The sequence below is a fragment of the Anopheles coustani genome, chromosome 3 (assembly GCF_943734705.1).
Source record: "Anopheles coustani chromosome 3, idAnoCousDA_361_x.2, whole genome shotgun sequence".
Lineage (NCBI taxonomy): Eukaryota > Metazoa > Arthropoda > Insecta > Diptera > Culicidae > Anopheles > Anopheles coustani.
Genome location: NC_071288.1, coordinates 97,487,320 through 97,510,506, shown reverse-complemented (window position 1 = coordinate 97,510,506; position 23,187 = coordinate 97,487,320).

Sequence of the window (23,187 nt, the reverse complement as noted above, 5' to 3'; positions counted from 1 at the left end):
TAATTATGTGAATTTTCAATTAATACAACAATCATAGAACAATTCTATTGTACAAAATCTCTGCAACAAGCAATGAAAACTCTTTGGGATAACTCGGTTGATCGGTGGTAATCCATCTGATTTAGTCAGACAGGGCGCCAACGAAGATATAACGAGAAAGGTACCAAGAAAACTATCCAATTCAATAAACCATAGCAGACGCGGGCTTTGCCAAAAGCGACCAAGACGACGATGCCACCTAAATTAGCTCTGTCCTCTTCCTCTACAAACGACAATAACGACAGCAACGGGCAAAAAAGTCGTCGCTAATGTTCCATGCGCGTGGAGGCTTTGCCCATGACTGTGTGTGTGTTGTTCCTCCGTGACTACTGTCTTGCTGGTTGGCTGAATTGCGAAGAAATCAGGAAAAACTTAGTTCCTGCACTAAAACCACATACAAAACCCACTTCGTGCACCTTGGTTGTCGAGCCCGAAAAATTGGATAATCTTTCCCAATTCTTTTGCCTTCCATGTTCTGCTACTATGGAGAAGTTCGGGAGGGGTGTAGTCAAGGGAAGCAAAGACTGCAAAAACAGACGCTCGGAAGGATGGCGGGAGGGTTCGTGGAAGTGGAATGAGATCCTTTACACTTAGATGACGTGAACCGTGTAGTTCTTGACAACCGCAACCAGCGGGACGCTGTCCCCCTGCCTTCAGCGTCTGGACTAGTCGTCCCGGTCCCGAACTTGAGTTGGTCGCACACCAGCTCACAACCGGACACGTAAGAACGAGCGAATTCATTCGTTTGTGCAAGCCTCAACAAATAGTGGCAAACTACTCCAACCACGATCCCTGCTTCTACTAAACCATTGCGAGCTTACCAATAAGGACGATGGTGAACACTACTCGCAGCTTCACTTCCGGTTCTCGTACTTTTGGTTCGTTCTGCTCCTTGCAACATACAAGATTGGATTCTGGTGACTCGTGAAAAACTTTGCCCAGAAAAACTAGCGAATGTTCAGGCGCAGAGCGACGCAGTTTCATTTCTCGGTTACTTCTCTGCCATTGCACCTTGTTTTAGGTACCACCTTATATTAGTATGTGGGCCTCAACGGTCTCTCGCAGCGGAAGTTATCCTCTGCTAGGAAGCAGTGCTAGCTCTGCTCCTTCATTTTGAATCACACGTTTCGCAGAAGGTCATTTCGTAAAGAAAGGAAAACATTGTGGAAATGACACAACGATGCGGCGGGTACACCATTGGATTAAAACGGAAATAAAAACCACCTTTTTTCTGCCTTTAGTTTAGGTTTCATTTCTCAAAATGAAATTTACCAACGGATTTGCTTTTCTGTGTGGGGAAGCGTCGTATGACTAAACACGTGTTCCTCGTTGTACGCTGTCGTCAGCAATCATTGCTGCATACGGAAGGTTGCTTCAGGTGGTGGCGTGCTGCAAACATAAAGAAAATCTCTTTATTTCAATAAAACATCATACCACGTGCAGCAAAGAACGCATGAGCGACGATATTACAAATAGTATAACGTAAATGTAGCTACATGTTCAATAAAAAAACAAACCGACAAAACCCCATAACAGCATTTTACTGCTGCATCCAATAGCAGGAGTTTCATCTACTCACTCGTGCTCCTTCCTCAAGCCGTGACATTTTCACTTTCTTGTTATTTTATTCCTTTTTTCTCTACCCTCACCAATAACATTAAAAACTAAATTTATTAACTTCCATTCCGCGGAATCAAAGAACACCAAAAACGAATAACATAAATCTTCAACCTCACGACTTTCCGTTAAAGCATCCGAATAGGGAATGGGGAAGAAAAGACGCTTAACTTCCAGCAAAGTATAATAAAATAACACCATATAGCATAATATTGGGTGTACAGAAGAGGGCAAGAACAGGCCAACCGGCGTTACGCCAGCCGAGTGCCGACGCAGGAGGTCGTATCGTAATACTGCATAAATTTTCCATCGACAGAAACGAACCAAACAAACCCACCCGTGGAGCTAAAAACTGCTAAAATCCAATCCTGCACCATTGCAGTAGAATCGTTTCGCCTAAGCGATGTATTTTCTCCACCGGATCCGAACAAATAGCACGCCACAGCCAAGATTTCCTGACGCACAACGTGGCACAAATGAGGGTGCAGATTCGAACACGTTGCTTTCTAATACTAGATCGCGTTATTGTTAAATTTTCCGATTCATGTTTTTTTATTCTTTCGAAATACATGTGTTATCTATAGCTGTTTTCCGAGCTAAAACAAATAACTCTAACTGGGATGATTTCGGAAAGGAGTTTACAACCAGACCGTGGTAAAACGTCTGACCCTGCTAGGTGTCGGACCAGCAACCGAATTTCCTGGCTGAGTATCTCTGTATTTTTTCGACACATAAGCCTTGATACCTGTAGCACTTATTTTTAGTTTTATTTGAAGACTTGTAGTAGTAAAGATCAATTTAATCACAAATATACTTTACACTGCCTTGTATCCGCTCAACAATATTTCTTAACACTGTTTACTTTATACACTAACATTTTCATCAACTTTCAAACCAGTTTTGCTATTGCACACCAATTATCTGGCAATCTAGGACAGTGTGGAGAATTATTTTACGATTTCACAAAGATACCTGTACCGCATGGCTGTCAGATACGTCACGCATCTCTGGCATAGCAACAAGCCATGAAAACACGGCACTGATAGTAGCAAAAGCCAATGCAGCTAAACAGAGGAATGTCACCGCGTCAGGCGCTGCTGACTGGTTTTCAAGCGGACAGATTAAACACGCATACACGCCGTTCCGTTTCCCATTCGTCAGCGACATCGGAGCGGCGCCCAGGGGCAACATCTCTTACCGTCTCGCGAACTGACAGTGTGGTAAATGTAAGCAAATATTTCATTAAACCTCCACCCTCGACATGCCTAGTAATGTTATCCTGCACACCCACACATCCTGCTTATTAATTGCTGTCTGGTTCGGGCTTGGCGCGAATAGTCGTCAGGAGACGCTTTCCCTCCTGCACTTCGTTAACTGTCCGCTGTACGGTGGCTGTGAATTGCTCCTCCCTATCCCTCTCACAAAAAGAGCACCGCGCCGCATCGGGTCAGAATGTTGTTTCGCGGTGGAATTTCCCCTGCAAAAGGACAAACTTTAGAATCGTTGCTTACGGAGTGTGAACACTTCGACGACAGTTCCGCCCGTGCTGACGGCCGTGCGGAGCTACTGCACGCTGACAAATGCTCACCGAATGGTCAGGCGTTTAATTTCCATCACTCGTCGTACCTCTCCTCCGTCCTCTATCTTCGTTCCAATTCCCAACAACCGTTGCTGGTTTTACGTCGGAAGGTAAATATTTGGTTGACATGGTTACAAATGCTTTCTGGCGTTTCTCTACCTCTTGATTTTACGGTCATTGAAGCTAGTCGCTGTGGCATCAAAACATACGGAACTCGGGTGAGGTACTTTCAGGATGCAGTTTGCAGTTGATGCTATACGCAAGTTTCATTTCAAATGCTATCACTCACCTGGTAGGAAAATCCGATTTCAGTGCTTAAGTGGTTGTGAAATAGTAGGCGTTAAAAATCTGTTTCCCATTGGTTCGATTTTTTTCGATTAACTTCTCCTAACCAGGCCAGTTCATTTATCTCTCGTACCAACCATAAAGTGTAAAAGCTAATGCTAAGTCACGACACAACAATCATGCTACTGGCGCGTAAATAAGAAATGTTACTCGTATGTTCGTCAGCTTTTTCCTAAAAGCTATACCACATGTTGCCAAGTAGTCGTCACTTGGCATTAAACACGACCCTCAAAGAAAACTCACAAAAAGGGTTGCAAAAAGAGAAGAGTCGAATATGAAACAAAAGCGAAGGATTTTTCAACTATACGTCCTTATATAATGGCATGCCAAGAGGCTGGCAATCAAATTCTCACTCTTCAATCGGTTCCGGATACAGTGTGTTCGATTCTGTTGCTACTCGTTTGGTTCGTGCCTCACCAAATCAAAATGTAATATCCGTATTCCATTGCCCTCGAGTCCTTCCCGTCGCAACCCGTTCCGCCAATTGCAAACGTGAATCGTCTTCAACGGATCTTCTGTCTTTCCGGAAGTGGCACAATTTCTTACGCAATGGCGTTCTATATTGTGAAAGTAATCACCAGAAAGAAAACAAAAAAATACAATACCAAGAATGAAATATCATCATTCCAGCAAAGTGATATGCCTTCGCTTCCCGTCAAAGCCAGATATGGAAGCATTTCAAGCACGAGCAACCACGACAGACGTATGTGCAGCCTGCGGAAAAGCTGCTGCGTCCTCGGCCAACAATCGGACTAGGGTTCTCTTTTACGGTATTTCAGTGCTGTCAACTTGTTTTATCACCAATCAAAAAGGAGAACGAACGTTCGCTGGCAGCATCAACAGCCAGCCCCGGTTTCCGGGACCGGACGGATCATTCTGGGCGATTTCTTTTCCAGTATCATCTACCGGGCGCGATAACCGGATACGAAGAAAAGTGTGCGGATAAACCTGCATGAGCTTTTTTCTTGTGTTTTCTTCGAGTCGTGAGGTCAATGTTGTCGATATGGAGGAACGGCTTGTTTCCACAGCAGCTCAGGGATTTTTCACAAGATTTTTCACCTCGTTTCAGTTTCTTTCAGTTTAGTCTGGATTTTATTATTTCACCGTCTGTTCCTTGACCGTTTGAACTAACTGAATCAACGAATTGAGGACTGCTTGAAATCTTGCTTGCCACCTCTCTTGCGTCTTTCAGAACGCCCTAAGCACTCGTTACATTTTCGCCCATTCGGCAGTCACCTTCTATAGTTTCATGCTGAAAAAATTTTCCTTGCAAACTATGAAAAGAATAAAACTTCCGACAACTACCACTTTTGCCAGCACTTTCGCATCGGGAACCATGATCTTATACCCATGATCTTATAGCCGATTAATTCAGTTCGATAGTACTTGCAATTTAGAGAGGAAATAGCTTAAGCCCATCTCTTGAGGATACTCACAAATCGAAAGCCAACCATCGTGAGTAGTTAGAGATAGAAGCGAACAACAGAATAGTTGCAAGCAAGCAACATAAAACCTATCAGAAATGTTGAAAATTCCATTCAGATTGACATATGTCTAATACTCTAGTTTGCTTTATAACGAAATTCAAATTATTTCTTACAAAGCTGATATTCTACAAAAGCATGACAATACTTTTCGAGAAAGAGCTCTCTTTATTCTTTGATGAACCTTTCTTTTGTACCACACAAGGTTCGGGCTGATCGCTAATTAACCCAAGCAGCCCACATTTTACGTCAGCGTTCGTTATCATTCAAATTTTATACTCAATTAAAGTACCAACTTAGCAGAGGGATTCATTGATTCGATTTGGTCATCCGACACCACCTAATTAATCTAATTGCACTATCATCGGATTTTTCACACCATATGGAACACTTCGAACGAAAACATTCAAACGTACCTTTGTCGATGACAAGGAACATATTCAATTTGTATAGAAATTTAGAACCACTATTAAAAAACAGTGTCAACGAAATCATACCCTAGGTTTCAACCGCCACGCTGTTATGGCTTTTGCTCAAGTAATGAAGAAATAAGATTAGTGTGAATCATCTACGGTGGATAATTATTAGTAAACTTAAAATAATTTGACTGTAACAATCGATATAGGCAAATACCACACAAATGACGACGGTTTAATACATTCGCTCACTGTATCCTTCACAAATCATTCGTCCTTATGTTCGTGTGAGTTGTCTATTTGTTACGTTTCAAAATAAACCAAAACAATATTTACATGTTCTACCAAGTTGAGCATGGCTTCCCCCTTCATTGAATGGCGCAGGTTTCGGTTACAAAATTGCCTATGTTAATGTTGGGTAAATTGTTATGCAATGTTTGGAATTGGTAATTTGAGCAAAATATTTTTCTCCAGCCACGAATGCGTAGCGAAAGAATCAACGACCATGACCATGGCGACGACGTGTACAACGGTCGGGCCGGCATTCAAAACAGTGCATTTTCGTGTTCTTTCTGGCGATTGATGAGTTAATAGAATCCTCAGATGAGAAGTATCTCGCTAGGCTTGCACAGATCACTGTACTCACAGGCACCAAACGTTGGGTTGACCAACGATGCCGAAAAGCATGTTACAAACGACCAGTTTCCACCTTCCAAACCTCCCATCACCTGTCACCTGACGGGGAAAACCGAGTAGGATGGAAAACACATGTTTAGCCCATGAAAACACGTGATCAAGGCCGACAGCAACGGCCACATTTCAATGCATAAATGAATATTTATCCACTCTTCTTGACTGAGCCAACTCCAGAACGTAATTCATTTTCTAAACCCAACATCCACTCTCTTCCTCCTTCCAAATGACCGTTTCCCTGTGGCTCTGTTCCAAGCGTGTGACATGGTTGTTTTTCGATTTTGCGCATATATTTGGGAATATGTCTTTTTTCCCAGTTGCTCCTGCCATTTTGCGATATAGGCTCGAATACATGTTATCTGTAGATCTGCATAAATAAATAGCGCTGAAAAAACCCCTGCCTCATTGAAGAAGTATAGACAGAAAGATTAGGTTTACGTTCTCCGCAGGAGAACGCTGTTGTTGTTTCAGCTCGGAGTTTCCCTTTGATTGCGCTGCATCGCTGATGCGGGTCTGGAAATCATTCTGGAAGATGAAAGGGTTCACCCTTGTTTTGATTTTTTCGTTTCGTTTGAGCACTAGAGTTGATTAGCAATTCGCATCATCATTTCGACGAATGATTCACATTGAAACAAGTTCTCTACTTCATTCTGAATACACCAAATACCAAATTAGTTATCTATATTTGACTAATATGATTGCTCACAGTTTCCCATAGTACGAAGTACGTTAGTGTGTTAGTGTGAAACATAATGGTCATCTTTTAAAATAATATTGAGCAAAACATCTGTTTTTTCAAGTCATGTCGCCTGCAATCTTTCTTGTTGGCATAAATACTAAACGGTTGTCTTTACACTGTCTACTGCACTACCGTGAGTATCATTTCTACTATGAAACGTTGATTATATTCCGCCAAGACGGACACTAGTTGGCTGGTAAAAGTGCAACTATTATCGTTAGGTTTAGTGGAAACGTTTTTTGGATAAAATAGGAACTGCCCTTATCAACCAACAGATAATGAAAAAACGGTTATTTGCACACTATTTGGTAGATTAGAGAGCAGTAAAATCCAATCACTAGCCGCGAGGTCTAGCATAACCTGGCTTCTTACTTAATGGTTTAGCGCGTTAACTCAAGATGTCTTGTTGTGCAAAATCGTTACCCATTGCCTGCGTTGAACTATTATAATTAGGGTTATTTACTTTCGGCCTATGCCTACAAAGGGATTTCACCAACAATTTGAATAAATGAAATTAGAAAATATTTTGATTTTATATCTAAAAACTTATAAAAACCTTTAAAATAATGCATTAAATCTAGCCACACAAATTTAAATATTTTCATATTGTTCACAAAATATTGTAAAAGAACGAACCAAATAATGTTGGTATATAATTAACTTTCTACCTTCTTTTTACTTTGCAATCGGTTTGCCACGGATGGTCGAGTAATATGAGAAAGTAATTTCCATTTTCTTTAAAGTACTAAATAAGCCCTTATACTGTGAATTCTATCTGCTTTCGACATAAAAAAACATGGACCAGACACACGCTGGCTCTGTTATTCATGCAAATGCTGTCGTGCTTTACTGGTAGGTTACGGTATGATGCAAATAACTTCCAATTAACACCAGCTGCTACTTCATATCGGATCAATTACGCTATTTAGCGGGTGCGTTGTATTAAACAAAATCGCCCAACAATCGCAATATCGCAGCATGGCAACGCTGTGCGAAATGAAAGTAGCTAAAAGTTGCTGAAAAATTAATGATCTCAATTTAGTCCCCTCAATTTTTCGTACACCAAATGCATCAGCCTAAAAAAAATAAAGCGAAAACCGAACAAGCTGCTTCTCTCCCGACAACATCGATCGTTCCAACTAATTAGAATTCAATCCCGCTTTTTCCTTTTCTGACTCCACAGAATACCCGAATCGTAACGAATTTCTCGATATCTTTTGTAACGAACATATCTAGGACCAACCTCGATTAAGGTCACTCATCTGATATTGCCGACATCCCTATGTACTATCTCGTTGTTTGAACATCCCCGGAGAGCACGTATGAAAATAATTGAAACGGTAACTACTGTAGCAATTAAGTTAAATGATGTTCACCCGAGCGAGCGGACTTATGGGGATTGTATTGCTCTATCCTTCCTTTGACATCAAACCGATATCTATTATTCACCTCTACTATGAAGCCCCTTGTCCAGCATGTAGACGATTCTATGCAAACGAAAAGACAACTTCGTTGCCCAACTCGAGCGCTGGAAACCTTTCTGACAGTCGTACATCGACCACCTGCATCTGGATACCATGCAACAACCCTTCTAGGGGTGATGGCCTCTACTCAATATCCGCTAGTCGAACAAGCCACTCGACGTTGGGCAGCTATCAAATAATCCATCATCTAAAAAGCACGATGGATGATAAAATGCTCACAAACCGCATCGTTGCAAATTCTCCAGTGGTGAGCTGGAAGGCATAACCTCTTCAGTGCTTTATCTTTCCGTCATATTCTTGTTCTCAATCAGCAATATTTTTTTATGCATGAACTGCTGCGAAGATGATGTCATACAAGGATCCCCATTTAATAATATGAAAAGGTTAATAAAAGTAACACATGCACACTTAGTTTTATTACATTCGAAGTAATTATTTCAGATCTGCAGACATGAAGTTGCATTAAAGAGGTCAGAACACAGACGGACTCATTCAACATTCCAGCCGTATAAAATACTCTTTAAAGACAGATTAAGTTCACCATTTGCTTAATTTGTTTGATTCGATGTGAGGAAAAGGTGGATCATTGGTATCGATTGCCTACATTCGATGTTGGTTGAATCATCAAATATAAGTACGTGCACACATACATACACACACACATACATACACGCACACATACACACACATGCACAGGATTCATGCTTCTACACGAAATGCTGGTGTACAACACATCAAGATTTTCTCTCCCATTTCTCCCACGGATCCCAAATACTTCTATTTTCCATGTTCTGGTTATGATAAGGGTGTTTGATGAATTGATTCGTGCCTTTTCACGGGCTTGTGTCCGGACGGCCAAACACTCAAACAACCGGCCGCATAAAATCAGCTCTCAAATTTCTCGTTTCCGACGTACAGGGAACGACATTCTATTTTGATGGTGAAATGTCATTGCACATGTCCACCCTGCCACCAAACAATCATAATGGCGGCGATATTGGGTCAGGACAAATCTACTCTACGCAATAGTCAGCCGGTAGACATTAATTTGACAGGCGTTTCCTAGGAACAATATCTTCCCGAACGCTGAACGACGCCCATATGTTGAATGGCGAACATCGACCTGTTACCGTCCATTTCAACTTTACATGCAGACATGTAGTTTATTAATCTGTGTAGATTTTAGTATTTTAAAACATTAACACTCTTACCACTAGGCTGCACTTTACCAGAAATTTACTTGTGTCCACTCTATAATTTCGTGGCAGTATCAATCTCAGAAATTACGACAATGGATAAAAAAGCGATAAAGTTTGAGAAACACAGAACAAGATAAAAAGTAATTTTGAAATAATAACCAATATTAGTTTTCCTTGGGGTGTACTTACTGTACTTTAATGGAATCATCATTCGTAGAATGAATCGGCAACAAAAATCCGTTAAGTACATAGGGCCCACCTTGACGGCGTGTGTTCGAATCCTAACCGAGACCGGGCCCTCGCCTATACGATAGGACTGACTTTCTACGTACACAAAGGGAAAAGTGTAGTAAACTTAATAGACAGACATGACCAAGATGGTCGTTGCGCCAAGAAGAAGAAGAAGATAATATGAAGTGTGAAAAATTAGAACAATCAAACCACCAATCCTTCTGCCAGCACCTTATCTTCTAATCTTACTGAAACCAATTGAGAGTAAGCGTTATATTTCAAGGTAAATATAGCCTTTCTAGAACAGTTCCATCGCCCTTGCATCATAGAAAGACACTTACTAGGTGGAACCCGTAATGTAGCAGTCTGACTGAAGAGCACCGTTGTCTCGTTATGACCTGCATTCCCATTTAAATCAATTTCTAATGACACAAAACACGTTTGCCCTACGCGTCGTTTAGCGACATTTCCTTATTAGAATGGGGCGAACCCTTCGCGTCAGGAACAAGCGCCAATGGTTTATCTATCGTAACGTAACTTTACCGTGACTTCGTTAAGGCATTGTTTGTCCTATTCGTTTTCCTCTTTTATTGTTCCATATCTCTTTTTCTCTTCATTCACCTGCCTTGTAGCCCCTGTTTACACAGGTTGGGAACTTCGTTGGGATGGAAATATGTTAATTTAAATTATGATGCGAAAATTTATGGGGTGTTGCAAAGTGATGGGATGACGAGGCTGATCTACAAGAAAGTACACCCAGAGATGTTTTGTCAGCCTTCCTGTGTGGAAAGCAACTTCCGGTTGCCCGGAAACTTTCGGCTCACCCAAAGGCACCGAATGTAGAGAAGGCACTGTGCTAGGTTACTCCCACCACATTACTCACTCACCCTCTCGTCTCTTGTGACTGGTTGATTATTTGTCCAGGATCCAAATTTTCTGAGTTAGCGTCCTTCGGCACCCAACGGAGGATCGAAGAGAACTTTGTGTTTAACTTGTTAATGCAATTTAATTAATTTGATTGAAGTGCACAGACGCCCACGACACGGGAAGGAAATGGACACGCGTCGCAGGCTTACGCGTTTCTTGACACGAACCCCCCGCGTTACCCCGCCCTGGCTCTACCGGAAGTCATTTGGCGCTCAATATTTGGTTAGGTACAAATTATTCAACACTTTCGACTCGCGTTTCTCTTCTAGAATGCCCTTGGAAATGTTACAATTGAAAGCTAGACGGTCAGGGTGGATCACTTAACTAGATTTCAATGTGTTGCCAATATCGCATGGGTTCACATCAATTCCGTCTGATCAATTATCCCTCGAAGAGTAATCAGCCCAGGGGACCTGCATACCTGTAAACTGGCTTACAACTCAAAACGGTAATCCAATTATAATAGCATATCATCGGATGAATGTACAACGGTCATTTATTTCGCATGAAGATAGTCATTTCTCATCAACTCGAACTCGTTTCATTCAATTTTTTTTAAATTTTAATAACAGTTCAAATTTGCATATTCAACTACTAGTTTTTATTAATCTCTTGGCAATTACAAAACCACCCCGCATATTTCATTTAACGTCGCCTCATCATTGACTTTTTTTTAAATTTTGCGTTGGATCTTTGCTTTGTCCGCTTAAACTGCTTACTTTTTTAATCTATTTTCATTCATTCGTTTCATACGCATTTTCAGAATGAATTTTGTTTTTCGAATCATTTGCAGCAGAAGAGCCATAGTTGGTTAAAATTTGGTAAAAACGACGAAGGAAAGCTACTACAGAAAAAGGATTGAGAGATTTTTTTAAATTAAATTAAAACTCCACGCCTTCTCTGTTGTCATCCACTACAACCACACTCATTTTCGATCCACGTTCTATGCGGTCTACAGCACACAGTGTAAAAGCAATGGCATCAACCAACGAAAAAAAAAAACTGTAGAAAATCGATAATGAACCAACCGCTTGCTGTTAAAATTGTAGGGTCCATTCGAATTTCACAATTGGTTGCATGACCACATGCGCTTTTCGCAACCACGGCTCCATTTCCGTGCCGTCTACTAATAATCTCCCAGGAGTGCATGTGACTGCTCCCTGTTTTTCGAATGTCTTTTTAATTAACACAAATTCGCACATAGAATGGATTAACCGCTAAAACTCTAATTTAGATAAAGTTGGCATTTACAAAAATTGTGTTTAAACAAGATTATATTATCGCAAAACATTGTTAAAAGGTAAAGCACCATGTGAAGTTTCAAGTTTAACACTCCTTAAAATTTTGTGATAGGTTCTTTTGGTTTGTCGCATTTCTTCAAAACAAAGCAAAGTAAGAACTCCCACACAAAAATAGTCAGTTTTTGGCCACCTAATTGTCCTCGTATGAAAATAACGATTACGGTCTGGGACCGCGAATGAGCTTCATGAACCACACTTTCGCAAGGGAGGTAAAATCTGAGATACAAATGAATTGCTTGGGGAACGAGATACAATCTATAATCCGACACAAATAGGTTTAGCTTCTGAAGTTCTATATTTTGTTCATGCTAGCAAAACATCTTTTCTTTTTTGTCTGTAATTCTTGCAAATCGCACACGATGTACACTACTAGCAGTGTTCACCAGATCTCTGACTGGAACCAAATGTTTGACTTTCGTAAACCCTCTCCAATATGTGGCTGATGCATTGATCACTAACACGACCACAGATTCCCTTCGATATCTGTATGCTTGGTATGCTCAGTATTGCTACATCGGGTAGTATCGAGAATTTCACCCTAGTTTCTTTTTCTCCGCGAAAATTAATATACGGCCCATTCCAACCAATCTGTTCCATTGATTCCAACCGACTTGTTGCAGAGTCTGGAGAAGAAGCTGGAGGAGCATGTACGGATTTTAGCAACCGTTACCGAGAAGCTGGACTTATGACAGACGGCTCCCGATGGGATCAAAAATGTAATTAATTTCTAAGCCGAAAACAAAATCTGGAAGTCAGATGTGTCGCAGTCGGAACCTGTTCAAACTAGAGAAAAGAAACAATTAACTAACGACCAGTGCAGGTGCTGTTGTGACCGAATGAATCAGATGAGAATAAACTTCCACACCCTACTCCGAGGTTTTCAGATCTCCATGACCGTAGAACTCACTCACATCTGTGACAGCAGCGAGTGACAGTTGATTTGAGGTCATGAATTAAGCAGTAACAGTTGGTTGTCGTCCTGCCCGATATGCGGCTTATCCTTCAAAACATTTTCCCCAACGTACATGAGTGTGCACCCCAATAATTAGAAATCTTATCATGTTAACCATGCTGTTAATGAGACAAATTTGGCGTTTAGCACATTCAGTATGGAATAAAGGTACGATGGTTAGGGTTACCGAACCAATTGACAAACATCAGTTCCTATTCCCACATGTGATGTTACAAAAAGTTCAATGATACTCTGCGATTTCATGATGCAACGGTAAGAGTAAACTGGTAAAGACCCTTACTATGTTGAACATATTTGAGCCTTTGCTCCGCTGCGAGTAGCGAAATCTAGTATCCGTAGTCAAAATTTTACAGTTTCAACACAGCATGCATGACAAGGTCAAATTTTAAATCAACTTTAACGCTCAACCCTAAACAGTACGTTCTATGTTCATAAACATTGTAATTACATCATAAGTAGCTCATAAAAACACTGTATACATTAGCCTTCCTTTTCCTTGATACACATCTCTGATTAACAAAATATTTCAAAAACGTTAACAAGGATTCAAACCTATACTATAGATCCAAATAAAATTATATTTTTCCTCCCGCTTCTACTATAACTTTTAATCTACACCGTTTTTACTTCTCCACATTCTCAATACTACTGCGTGATCTTTATTAAGGATTGTGAATTTTAATTGCCTTTTGCTTCCGCATATCGCCAGTAACAAAGTAAGTTTTCTTGAAACTTTTTACGCATCTCATTTTCTTCAAAAAACCACATAGTCTCTTTTCTGATACAAACATATTCGCCTTAAAAAACATAACAAAAGCACATACTCTGCAAATGTAAAGAAAGACCTCATGAAAGTTTATCACATTCCAAAAAACCTGTTTGTTTTTGTATTTACGATGCGACATCAGACGCTTATCCATTAACAAAGGTAGATACATAATCCTCTTTAATATCAAAGGTTTTTAAACCCTACAAGAATTTCATCCATGTGCAGAACTGTTTTTCAGCCGTCATTCCTTGGTATAAGTATCGTATCTTCCACAATGCAAAACCCCATAAACCCTCATCGACCCCAAATATTTCGACATTCTTATCGACTAATGACTCTTCTCAACAAACTTTCTCCACGTAGAACTTCACATTAACTGTAATGTGACGACCAAGGCAAAAATGTCAGTGGCTTACTTTCTATCAAACCACACTGCAGGAAGTTGTAACGGAACACCGGATTTAGAACTTAGACGTTACTTTCTTGACCGCAATGTTTTTCGAAAAAAAAGTCCAATGACTGATATAAATAAGCAAAAACTTTTCTCGTGTGTTATAAGGAACTCCTTTAATATAATCTTCCTTAATGGTAACCGATTTCCCTATGACGACCGCAGGAATCTCTCGCGGTGGTTCATGAGAGTCATGTTATCTCATATTAACGGTCATCGAAACTTGGCTGGAAAATTAAGATCAGGAATATAACTAAAATATTAAGTGATAGCCTCGAACGGACATATTTGTATTTAAAATCATAAAAGTGATAACTCATTTCATCGAAGCACAAACAAATCAATGTACAAAAGCGGTAGATACACGGTGATGAAACCTTTTACCAACAAAGTAATTTAGGAAATGATTACATTTTTTTAATGTCCAAAAAGAACTTTTGACAAAAATATTACAACTTGGTGAATAATTATGTTGAAATTCATTTGATCCTTGAGAATTGCCCAGAAATTGTGAGCTCATTCAGGATATTTTCATTGCAATCCACCTTTTTCAAAGTTGGCCCAGGGAATTTTATTTCCAAAACATCCTCTTCCACTGTCATGAAAGAAAATCAAACACATTAAACCCTCTCATGCGTTTAAAATTATATTTTGCTTATCTCCCCCAATAGAACAACGGCTACGTGATGTTGATGATGTCTCCGATGACAGCATCGTTGAAGGGATCCAAGATGAGAGCAGGATAGACTGCCGGAAATGGAATTTCTTACCACACATCCGGGACCCATATTCTGACCGAGTGATGCCACACGGGCTACAAAATTGCGAAAGTGTGGAAGCGAAACTTTCGAGGTGAGTTTAAATTATTCATATCTGACTCAATCCCTCGAGAGTCAGTGGCCACCGATGCCTTAGTGTGGCAGGATGTTTTATCCATCGCGATTATGTTCCCCGAAATTCTATGTTAAGTCGCTTGTCCCGTATGGCGCTATACGTCCTGTCACTGATTGCATCTACCGTGCGGTAGAATGTAGTTGGTAATGATTTCTTTTTATCTCAGATTATTCCTCACATCCGGTACCCTCATTGGGAAACACAATGCACCACGTAGGGGCGCTCTACTGAGAAATTTCACAAGCAAGACATGGTTCCAGCTAATGGTCTCATCTATTGCATCTATTATTTACAACTGAGAACCGCGAACAACTTTCATTCGCATCGGGCAACATAAGAACAGGCGCCTTATATAGGAAGCGCGCTTTACCAAAAGAAATATATTTATATTTATGCAAAACTGGCAGCACCGGGAGCGGAAAAGCACATTAAAAATGAAAATTACACTCGCTGCTACGCAAACAAGCCCCAAAGTGCCGCAGCCAATGGCACTATCTGCGCAAAGACGCCATCGTCTAAAGAACCACTGCAGGAAACTTTCAACTACCACAAACTAAACAAACAAGAAGCTTAAAGTTTGCTAAAGAACTTGTTCATCGCACATGCTAAGACATGCTGAGAATCGGTATACAGTATCTGGGGGTTGAAATCATTGTGCTAACAGCGCGCGTGAAGCACTAGGAACAAATAATGGCGGCGGCATTCTTAATTCTTATCAAAATCTTGTGTTCGAATGTGCAGCCCAATGCAGGGCAATCTTACTGGACAGGGCTAAACAATTGGACATTAATTTCAATTTAAATTATTAAGTCGCAACTTTCATACTCCCTAAGAATAATGCAAGTCCCGGTACACGTACCCAACATGCTTGTTGCAAATCCTTCGCAAACAATTCTGTTTTATTGAAATGTACCAAGGATACAATGCACAGTGGAAGTGGGGTAAGGATCTCGATGGAGCAGTGCTGAACATAAATGCTTCCACCGAACTACGTCGAGAGTAATATAACGTGTTTATGGATATTTATAGGCCGAAGTTAATAGTAGTAATATGCTTGCACAACGCTTTGAAGCTAACCTCATTCAGCAGCTCCAACGAAAAACAACCATGTTTGGAGCTAGTGCCACACGCCATCTTCAGGACAATAGTGTGCTCTCCACGCGTTCACCCACGTACCTCAGCTCGCTAAATTCAACCGTACTGTTCTTGTTGGAAAGAAAATTCAGCATCGCACATTGCAATGGTTACGAAAAGCTGCAATTTCATTGCAACAGTACAACGAAGCTTTCGTGTTGCAATTGCGACTGGCATTCGCAATGTGGACCCAGTTTCGCATTTCCATCGTATTAGGCAGCAAGCAGAAACTTTCAATACTGTTCCTACCATTTCAGTTCAATTTCCAACCGAGGAATAGTGCAAAAACTTCTAAACCTGTTTCCGGTTTATTGTCAACGACGCGCTTCGTTGGGAAATAAAAATGCGCCCTGCAAAACTTCTTCCACCGGAGGCAAAACTTGCTCAGTTTTATGCTTCACAAAAAAAAACACGAACGTTTCGACGACGAAGCAGAGTGAGGAAAGGCAACGAATAGGGAAAATATGGACCCTTTTCTTCGACAAAGTCCCTTGCCAATGGAAACCGTTTTTACTAAAACCTGCACTAAAAAGGCTCAATCGGGTTGAACGAAAAGCCGCAAAAGAAATAAAATACAACAGTACAGGAAAGGACAGTGCAATCGGTGGGGGTCAGCTTCTGCAGGTGAACTTTTCCACTTCTGGTCCAATCAATTCAATCAACTCCGGCATTCTTAACTACTTCCTTTGCTCTCCGATATTCGTTTTGCCCTCAAAAGTCACACCTTCGTTTTATCCTTACGAAGGGATGTTAAACTTGTTTTCCATTTCGCTCTGGAAGTCTCATCGGGATTCCGATGCACAAGACGCAACTGTTGTGTTGTGGGACAGCTCCAATCTGGTGCCAGCAATCGACACAATCGGGGATGGTCGGGGAACTGTAACGAATGTCAGCCAGCTCCTACTATTTTTGCTTGTCACGGTAAAATGCAAAATATATATATTCTTTAACAAATGCTGCTTGTACCAATATACGTTCCACTTTACCTTTTGTTAACTAGGCTGGCGGGTAGAGTTGGGACAGAAGTTATCGCATATCACCTTTTGGCCAACCGAAACCGCGACACTCGGCATTATTCACCACTAAAACTATAGTAGCAAATCTGTCGAACTTGTTTTTCCTTATTCACATTCATACTTCGCAGACCAAAATGGACGCGTTCGAGACCCTACTTTGAATAACATCTCCTGGGGCTAGTGAAAAAGTTTCTGTACTCCCTCTAAAAGTTAAGTTAAAGTAAACAGTTTCCCAGCAAAGTTTGAATTTTATTTGCTTTGAAATATTGATTCAGTAAAACGCATCATTCAATAACGTAACAACGCAAAGAGTACAAAACTTGCCAACTCAGGGATCATTTCCTGCAAGACTAATGCGTGACATGGATATAATGATTCCACTCGTCAATGCACCCGTGCAGAGAGTCCGTGCAAGGATCCCATGCAATCTGAGTGGGAACAAACTATTTAGTTCTAAAAAGTAAGTAAAAGTAAGTAAAGTAAAGTGAAAAGTGGCCACTAACAGTGAGACATTAGACGCCCTCGGCCATAGCCGAGATTAGGGTTGTAATCAAACGCAACGAAGCTTAAATTGACAAGCAAATTGGCACCCTAACACCGAATCCCTAGTTGGTCCCATCGCACTGCGAAAATCCGTCGTGGCTAGTGCGTTACTACGTAAAAAAAGAGAAACTCCCTAAGCACTTTGGCGTTTAATTAACGCTCCAAGGGAGCCCGTTGTGACGACCCGATCTCGGCGAGGGAGTTCCGCATCGTTCTTTCCAGATGAAGCACTCGGCGTCCAAGCTGCCAGAATCAGCTTGTACAGGTATGACAAGTGTCACTAATCCCCTGGGTATCGCTGGCGATGGGCGCTGGTCATTACATAACTGCTCGGACCCTGGCACCGGAACGAGCGCGTTGGCTTGCTCACTGGATGTGCTTTGAATATTGCATCGGTACAACAAAAACCTACGCACCAGTGCATTGGAAAGGAAATAAAAGTGTCATTTCCTCCCCCTTTTACCCCATTTTCTCTCTTCTTTTCTGGCACTTTTTCTCATCGAATCGATTCACATCCAATCAAATACTGATCCTTGGTTGGTATCGCAAGGTTTTTGCGATAAAAAAGCACATATTTCAACCCAAAGGCATATTGGCATCATCAAGACAAGTGAACAGCCTGAATGGAATAGAATGTTTTCCAAGTATAATAGCGTTTTTTTCTACCGAAATAAAAAAGTATATAATGTTGATACAGCTAAAACTGTCATAAAATTGGTTTAAGAGCTATCAACATATTTATGCTTGGGTGGCAATTTCGATAACGCATAAATCAATGAGAACAGCAGCAGCAAGGACAATTCTTGCTCAATGGAATTCGATCATAAAACTTGTTTACTTGAAATTGTTTTACCCATTTGAAGGTACCTATATAACCATGTTCTAACACTCTGTTGTAACTTTCCGGCATTAAAAACACACTCATAAATGTACCCGTACTATTAATTGAAAATTCACAAACAATTATCAAACGGCGTGCTCTCTCCTTCGCATTCATTACACATGAAATGCCATTCTATTATCACATTGCCATGCATTTACCATTTCTGTGTCGTTAATCCGATCAAAAGACAGCAGTCTTTTCCGAAAGATGAAGGAATCGAAATTGATGTTCGAACGTATAGACACAACAAAACCCCTCTGAGAGGCCTTAGTTCTCTTTCAACATCTTCATCCAATAAAACTGGCTAAGGTGTCCTGAGGAAATTAAGTAGATGCGCCACTCTTCTCCATCGCCTTCCCGTAACTACCACAAACTCAGACAACAACATTCCAAGCATCCTGAACGACGCAGCGGTCTGAACGTGATCAAGTGCTAGTCCGTGGAATTCAAATTAGAAGTCCACCACAAACACCTCCCCAAAGCTGAGGAAAAGGATTAGCGCGTGGAACACGTTTTAGTAGCGACCACGTCCACCATCATCTTGCAGAGAACACGGACTGGTGGCAAGTACCCATCAGATTAGCACCCAGCCTATGAGGTTTTTTAGTTTTCTTTTTTTGTCTCTACAGGTTTGCTTTCGATAAATCACCCTGTTGCTCGAAGCTAGCTCTAGCTGGCGTCTTCATCGATGTGGAAGCGCTGCCGCTTCAGTGTCATAAAACCATAAGTCCATAAAATGCCCCCGCATTCGAAACCATCTGCAGAAAGTAAAAGAAAAGCATTCCACCTCGAACAGATATTACATCATAAAACATAAAACACAACTAACAAACACATGCACACCGCAAGCAACGATCATGGCACTTGATGACGGCTACGAAACGTTTCTGCGGTGACCAGTTTTCATCACATGCCGGGTCACTTTATAAGTTTCCGAGGCGTGGTGCGGTCACTTCCACCAACGTGAAAGCAGGATAATTTGTTTGCTTCCTCCACGTTTTCATCCACAAATGATTCGAACCACAAATGGTAAACGCACATGAAATATGCCTTTAAGCCGTGATGAAAAAGTTGTCAAACAGAAAAAGAAACAAATTTTCTCGTCGTAAACACGCGCATGAGGGTCGCTGCTTACCTTTGCACGCCTTAGCCTACAAACATCATAAAGAAATCGGCCGTCAACTTAGATGCTAAAAATGTGTTGAAAAGTGAACAAGAATGAGTAACTTTCTTTGCCATTGCCTGCACAACAGCATCGTAAAAAACTGGACCAAAACGAAAATCAACGCCTACGTTAACGCAGGGTGCAAAGCGATGAGTGTGATATGGGGGACTAGTCCCGAGGTGACGAGATACGCGGGAGCAACCGTGAAAAGAATGGAGATGGGATGTGGACGATCGTGACGAAGAAAAATTTTGACTGAAAGCAAATGAATTTGCTTAACTGATTTATGGTCGCCGCGGGAAGAAAGGAAACCCTGGGCCCGGATGGAACGGTCACCCGGAAAGGACCACCATTTCCCGGACTTACTTTACGACTTGATGGCCATTTCAGATCTTCCACTCGCCATAGGCCACTTTTCTTCAACAACATAAGCCCTTCAGAACGAGCCGCCATTCGTTATTGAGAAAGTTTTGCTTGATTTTTATTGCGATTGTTAATTATGATTGCGTTCAAACGGCACAACCTAACAATGGAACTACAGAGGAAGACATTCACAGCAACGAATGCGACGAAAAAATGGTTGATGATGACTTTATTTACTGCGCCCAAGTAGTTATACTACAACCAATAGCCTTTAACCACCATGTGTCATTATATTCGATGGTAAACTATGAAAAATAAACGGAAAATTTGATGATTTCCCCCGAAACTAACAAATAAAGACTACATCACCCACTGGGTTCAACGGAAACGCCAGTGACGTCGAGGACGATAGCAGATAGAACATCTTGGTTGTCCTTTTTTCAAAACCCTCAACAATACCACAACAACCGCAACCGGATTACATATGTATCCATTAGCAACGATAGACTATAACAGAGCAGAGCAGAGATCACATGGGTCGCATATATTCTTCTGTTGAGCTACAACAAACAGAAGTGCTGCACGACTCCATGAGTGATTGTGGACGGTGAATCAATGTTAGGATCACTGCCAGGTGCACTTTGGTGAAAATTTTGCACTTCAGAAGCGAAGCCGACAATACGGCAATCATGAATTTTCCTTTGTGGAATCAAGGGGAAAAATATTAAACCGTTGCGGTCGTCAAATCTGAAGCGTTAGAGCCCGAAGGTAGGCAACTAACAAAATCTTAGCCAACAGAGGTCGCTCGATGCGTTCATTTTAAACTTGAATACGAACGTTACAAAGCCGTTGCCAAGTGCGTAACGCTTTAAAGAAATAATTGGATTCCATACTATTCGGAACAGAGTTGTACAGTTATAAGAGTGTTGTAATAATTACATTGAGATGTTTTAGGCAAGATTTTCACTGAAGATAATTATTCTACATATATCTTTTAGTTGCTGTAAAACTAAGTTGCTTAAAATAACAAATTTTTATCTACACAAAACGATCATTTTGATTCAATATGCAATACATGAACAGTTTCAAACAGCTTGCCACCACAATTAGGATAATGAAAATTTATTTTCATCAATGGTCTTCAATATTCAATATTCGTATCAATATATATATAAACGATAAACAATGTACAAACAGTTTCTTCTTCTTCTTCTTCTTGGCGTAACGACCTCTTGGTCATGCCTGCCCGTTAAGGGCATACGAGACTTGTTTCCCTGTTGTACGTGGATAGTCAGTCCTCTCGTACAGGGGAGGGTCCGGTCTCGGTTGGGATTCGAACCCACGCCGTCGAGGTGGTGAGCCCCGGCGCTCATGGGCCGATGTTCTAACCGGCGCTACCGCTCGGCTGCCGCGGACCCCCAAATAGTTTACGAGATAAAATTAAGGTCGAATAGTTTTGGAACACACACATCGGCACGAAGGATCATTAGTGGCTATTGCTTCGACCAGTAACCATTCTTTCGAAAAGGTAAATAAATAATATCATCGTTTCAACGAGTAATTATCTAATCATCATTCTCTAACTCCCTACTCCGCACACGTCGATGTGAGTACAAACGAGCGGTTGCTACACGCACCTAAAAGCTCTTCATTCGAGTAAACGATCGACGGGGCTAACGAAGCGTATAATTTCCTTTATGCACGAATATTGCCGCCGGATAGCGAAAGGAATAATTACCACGTTAACCCAAAAATTGACATACGATCAGTTTAACAAGCGCGTCTACCACGTTAGCGTTCCATTATTTACCTTGACAAGCTACGAATTTATTCGCCACACCAAAATGGATAGGAAATAAAAAAGAGCACACACCGCCTGCTATGATCCGCCGACCACCTACCACCAGTGTTTTGACAAGTTTATAATATTGACACGGTTCCGTCAACCGTCAATAATCATCAACAACATCATCTCCTCTTCATGGGCGCTTAACCACGTCTACAAGAAAGATGACGACTTCCACAGTGTGATCCTCCCCATGTTCTGTGTCGTTTTTATCCTTCAGGCTCAACCTTCGTCCATTGGCGGCAAAGGGCCTTTGAAGTGTACCACACAGGCAAGACGCGTGTTGGACGGGATTGTGCCACTTCTTGTGGCTGAACTAATCGTCCATCGAATCGCCTGCGTCATCCCATTTCGCATAAGATTGCACCCGTGCATAGTATTGATCGCAATCGTCTTTGATTTAAAAGCGAAATTAGGTCAATACTTAGATCCATGACACAAATCCGCCAAAGGGCGTTGAACCGGCGAATTGAACTCGTCGTCGTCCTCATTCATAAACCTTCACGGTTTGACACATATAAAAGACTAGCGCCAATTCCCCTGACTCTTTACGGGCCAATTTTATTCATTGTCTAGTCAAGTCAAAACTTGTCATCCGACTGTCAGTTTTGTGCGAGAATGCAAAGATCAGTATGACACTCAAGCTTACTTGGTCACCAGGTATTCATCGAGTTGAAAATTTTCCATCACTCCAAAGGCGCTTTTTAGCGGCTTTTTGCAGCTCCGCTTCTTATACCAGCCTGCCTAAATTAGAGCCAACCCTGCTGCCTATATGGTCTTACGAAAGGATCAGCCGGAAGAAGATCATAAGCCTCCTTTGCTTAACCATTGACATCGGCCTGCGAAACATTTGAATTTGTTTGTGTTGCTGCAAAGTTTAGCAGAAGCTTTGTTGATTGCCATAAGTTTTTTTTACAGTACAAAGAACGGATCACAAACAAGGAGGACAGGAAGAGGAAACGTAAGAAAACAAGACAAAAAGACCAAGAGAGAGATGATGAACATGAGACTGTTTTGGTTTATTTTTAAGCCTCATTGGCCTCAGAACTTTGGGTCGATTGTCATAAATTACCCTTAGAATTTAGGGTTCAAGATA